This window comes from Pelobates fuscus, chromosome 12 (genome assembly GCF_036172605.1).
Source record: "Pelobates fuscus isolate aPelFus1 chromosome 12, aPelFus1.pri, whole genome shotgun sequence".
Taxonomy (NCBI): domain Eukaryota; kingdom Metazoa; phylum Chordata; class Amphibia; order Anura; family Pelobatidae; genus Pelobates; species Pelobates fuscus.
In genome coordinates this window covers 75,826,330-75,831,761 of record NC_086328.1, presented here as the reverse complement: position 1 = coordinate 75,831,761, position 5,432 = coordinate 75,826,330, and the positions used below count along the sequence as shown (strand labels likewise).

Genomic DNA, 5,432 nt, shown 5'->3' with positions numbered 1-5,432 from the left:
GAGTGTAAAACCGGCTAAATAAATTGCCGGTTGAAAGCTCTAAACTTGCATATAGTGTGCATAAAGGAAATCACCCTCCTAGAGCAGAGGGAATATTAACTCGGCTAGCAGAGCAGCCAACAGGAACACCTAACCCCAATCACCCCTTGTGAACAACCTCCAATCACCCGAAAAAGAGCGACCAGTCTAGCTAGACTAAAGACTCACAAACTGGAAACACTACTGACTGAACTACCTATACGGCACCTGAGGTTCCTATGGCAATACCAGTCTGAAAATGCCTGATCTCGTCAGATCTCAGAAGCCATCCAGACTCGGGCCTGGTTAGTACTTGTATGGGAGACCAACTAGGAACCTCAGGTGCCGTATAGGTAGTTGAGTCAGTAGTGTTTCCAGTTTGTGAGTCTTTAGTCTAGCTAGACTGGTCGCTCTTTTTCGGGTGATTGGAGGTTGTTCACAAGGGGTGATTGGGGTTAGGTGTTCCTGTTGGCTGCTCTGCTAGCCGAGTTAATATTCCCTCTGCTCTAGGAGGGTGATTTCCTTTATGCACACTATATGCAAGTTTAGAGCTTTCAACCGGCAATTTATTTAGCCGGTTTTACACTCATTTCATATGCTCCACGTATATGCAAGTTTAGAGCTTTACTGGCAATTTGTTTAACCGAGGTTACACTCATTCCATATGTTCCACGTAGGTGGTCTCCTGATTATACGCAGTAGGGGAGCTCCTATGGTTATAGGGTTTTTGCAACATTGTGTACCCTATAGTGTAACTTTGGCATTGAGCCTACTTGTTAGCTAGTGTGCTCAAGCCTTTCTATATTGGCGATCCTTCCCACTCTAAGAGCTATAGAGGGCATTTTCAGCCTAACTCTGACTCCCTCCCTCCACCACCCCTTTTACATTGGCTTGTACCAGTTTGGACTTTGATTCTCCTCCTATAGGTGTTTTTTTTTTTGTAAATCTTTCTTTTATTATGGCATATGCGTCATGGGGTACAGAAGAGAAAGAGGAGGCATTGTGGGATAACACGAGTTAACAATATCAAGATAGTGTGCAATGCACCTCAAAGAAAGATTGCCATGGTTTTTTTGTGTGTGGAACAATCATGTAAACAGAGTGGTACAAGCTTGGCTGAGAAGCAAAAGTAATAAAGTTAGGCTTCATATACAAGTCTGGTGGTCATAGCTAAACAAGATATTTCTTTGTTTTATATCGACATAGGAACAACATAGTAATACAGGCCTGGTAGTATTTGCAGGTCAAATGAACACACAAAGGGTTATTAACAAAGGCTACCCTAACTGCAGGCAAATGACGGTTTCCATTATTATCATTATAACAGGCTAAACAAGCTATTCAAGCTAAACAATAAAGGACTGAGGTGGATGTGACCCTGTCGGGATAACAATCTTGCTACCTCTAGTCGGTTCCGTATCAGTATTTCTATAACATCATATGCGCCTCTAGATTATACGATAAACATGCATAGAACAGGTTAGTCCAAATGCTGGGCCAGACAGTTCAGTATCATAATTGCTTTATAGCTAGCAAAACCAAGGTAAGGGGTTAAACTGAAGCAGATAATAACGTTAGTGACTCTAGACTGCCTTACAATTACAGCAGTGAGATAGCACCCAAAGTCTGTCCGGTGTCTAGACTGGTGGCTGAGGTGCGGGTTGTTGAGACAGTTCACCCGATGCCTTTGGGATGTTTCTGGAGGCAGACCGCCTCGTGGTCCGGCGCGGTGTTCTCAGCATCGTTTCTGCCCGGGTTTTCCCGATTCCCTGCTCTCCGCCCGCTCCGACCGGGCGCTTGGTGTCTGGGGACCTTGTGTCTTCGGCCCGAGGCCTTGGTAGGGGTTCTTGCCACAAGTCCATTGGCCCCATCAACAGGGTCGTGGGCCTGAGGGTTTGCCGGTGCACGGTTGTCCCCTCGGGTGTATGGGTGGCGTGGGAGGGTTACCTCTAGACGAACCCCCAGCTCGGAAGAAGATCGTGTGGCCCCTTTGGTGGCTGGGTGTGTTTGGCGGTGAGTCCGGGGTGTATACAGGAGCTTGCTTGGGTTGGGTCCTACCTCCACCTCGTGTTTGCCGTCATGGTTCGGGAAGGCCTCGCCTAGGCTGTGTTTCCGTTGAGAGGCCGCCTTTGCCTTCCGTGGAGGGATCACCCACAGGTGGCGCCGGGTAGCCGGGCGGATCCAGGCCGCCAATTCTCTTATTCCTCGTTTGTAAGGCAGGCCCTTGGTATTGTGCCCCCTCCACAGGCGTGTGCATAGCTGGTGTAGGAACTCCAAGGCGTCCCTGGGTGGTTTAAGGAGTGTGCTTTGCGAGGTTCCCGCCATGTGGCTGGACCCAGAACATCCGAAGTCCAGCCTTGAGTGGGTAGGTGCAGTTGTTGGATCAACGTATGTCCCATTGGTGGGGACCGGGATAACCCCCGCCGGTCCATAGGGGGGGGAACGAGGGCACCAACCTTGTCTCGTGTCTTGCTTCAGCAGTGAGAGAGCGGCCGTCTCCCTCACCGCCGCCATGCTCGTAGGCCGCAACCCCGTGCGGGTCGGGACCGGTGCAGAGATCACCTTGCTTGGTGTCTACACGTAGGTCTCAGTAGCCCCAGTCGTTTGGGAGTCGTTATGTTGTGGTTCACAGCCTCTGTTCGTCGGTAGTCGACAGTGTGCACGGTGGTAAGCAGGAGCAGCAGCGACATGCGACTGCTCCGTTCCGCGGCCAGGCCCCGCCCCCCTATAGGTGGTTTTTAAGGACGACGTATTTATTTTTCTACAATTGCTATTGTCCATTACCACAGTTATTTAGGAACCACTACTTATTCTATTATTTCATTTTTTATTTATTATTTTTTGGTTTTCCGTTTGTTACCACTATTATTATTATTTATGTTCACATTGTCTTATTGCATCCCCATTAAAGGTTAAGTTTTATCATTACTACTAGGAAGGGGTTTCCTAACATGGTCGATCTAGAATAGAGATTAGGAGTTTTCCTATCTCTTTCTTTATCTTCCTCTTTTTCTTTTTCAAAGGAGGTTCAACCAGTTATTAAATCCAAGGGTTCACATACTTTTTCCACCTGCACTGTGAATGTTTACATGGTGTGTTCAATAAAAACATGGCAACATTTCATTCTTTGTGTGTTATTAGTTTAAGCAGACTGTGATTGTCTATTGTTGTGACTTAGATGATGATCAGATCACATTTTCTTGCAACTGTACATACATACATGCACATACTGACATACATACATACAGATACATACACACATATAGACATACATACAGACAGATAATGACATACATACACATACATACATGCATACACATACATACTGACATACATACAGATAGATACATACATACACTTACAGACATACATAGACAACATAGATCTGTGTAAAGGGTACATGCCATACATAGTTCCACAAGACAATCTCCATATTACAGGGTTGGTTTATTATCATATCCTCTCTATCAGGAGGGCTTGTCTCTTTATATATGTATATTCTTATCACTCTTATTCCCCTTTCCTGTACCAGATGCCCTTGAAGGCATCTTTCTTACTTTTTTGCCTATTTGTACAGCAACTTTACTCTCCCAATAGGATTTCTGTAGGTAATTAGTTTAATCGCTAATATTTGATACTTGTTTCTTTACTACAGTCTCTGGGACGTGTTTACGGTTTTTGTGGGTTTTAGCCACCTTGTATCATTTTGGTAACATTCTGCCTTTTTTGGATGTTCAGCCACTCTACACGATATCCTCATGTCACCATTTACATTGCATTGTACTGCAGCATACTGCTAGTAGCGCAGGGTATATTCCTGTAGAGTTGGTGAGACTTAAGGGAATTTTGTGTTCCAACTATCTGTGTATTTACACGGACAATCGGCTTTAACTCTATATCTGCTGACTTTGGCTTTAGAATTTTGCTTCTTTAGACAAACCTCCTGGGAGTATTTTTGACTCGTTTATTCCCTGATATTACGATTGTTTAGACACATTGTAACTGTGATGCTTTGCCTACCCGGTCAAACATCATTAGGTACTATGTTTGCATCACCCTTATTTATATTATTAGCTTTCTTTAGTTGTTATATTTAGATTCTCGGTTTTGACTGCCAATACTGACTTTTTTCTCCAGTCAGCAAGTCATCTCTGGGATAGCTTTGTTTTGATGTCCCATTTTCTATTAATAAAGGACTTTTAACCATTTGTTAATTTCAAATTTAGGAACAGATCCCTTTCCCCTTCCCTTTTTCTCCCTCCTTTCTTTTCAAGTATACTTCTATATCGGGTTACCCCCCCACTTTCTGTTCCTTGACTTGGTAATATAATTGTTATGGCCATCTCTGTTAAACTTACAGACATACATACACTTACAGACATACATACAGATAGATACATACATACATACACTTACAGACATACATACAGATACATACATACCTACACTTACATACATACAGATACATAAATGCATACTCTTACAGACATACATACAGATACATACATACATACACTTACAGACATACATACAGATACATACACACAGATAGACATTGTGGCAAAACTAGCCACTTAAGAATGTATTTTTATGTATGGGATACTATCCCTTTAAAGACTGTTAGAACCAAGTTAATAACTGTATACGTATATTGTGCGAACGAGAGCATTTGTATGCTGGCGGCAAGAAAGCCACCAGCATTCATACAGTAGTTTCACGAACAGTGACTTTCAACACTGTTCGTGAAACAAACTAACTACCAAATGGGAGACCACACACAAGAGGTCGTGTGGCTCCCATTAAATATTGCAACAATGTTTCCTTCGGTAATTATTGAGATTCAGGGTGGCCGCTGTTCGGCTACCGACCACGCGGCGGTCGGCCATCTTGGATCCTTTGTTAGCCCAGCGGTACTTGGTCGTTGAGCGCCTGGAACTAAAATCGCCTACTCGACGGCACGATTACCGCTGGACTTCCAGGCCGTTCGGGAGCACCGGTCCTTCAGTAGTTTGTTCCCCTATTGGCAGTCGGTACTTTGAATGTGAATGCAAAATAATATGTGGTTCGTGCGGCGTTCGGTTAGTTATGCTGGGATCTGAGCGGTACTTTAACGAAATGTGTGCTCAGACCCCAGCTATCTACCTAACATTCATTCGTTAATATAGGATTAATAATGTGAAAGTTACATATTTTTATGCGAAATGTCAGTTCTGCTGTACGGAGGGATAATCCACTTAACTGGATATTCTAGTGGGAGTATCCCTCTCGTACAGCAGTGCATGATGGGATAAATGTCCAGGTTGTTAAATTCCCCATGTAGTCCCCTACTGTACAACCCCTGAAATGTCAGTAGGGAAACCCCTTGCATGGGGAATCACATAAATACTGTGACCTGTGATTAAAAGCTCAGTTGA

At 44.1% G+C, this 5,432-nt stretch overlaps 1 pseudogene; it reads left to right on the top strand.

The window, feature by feature from the left end:
- The first annotated feature begins 253 nt into the window (after positions 1–253).
- Positions 254–372, top strand: LOC134579814 (5S ribosomal RNA; annotated as a pseudogene).
- The last annotated feature ends 5,060 nt before the right edge of the window (positions 373–5,432 follow it).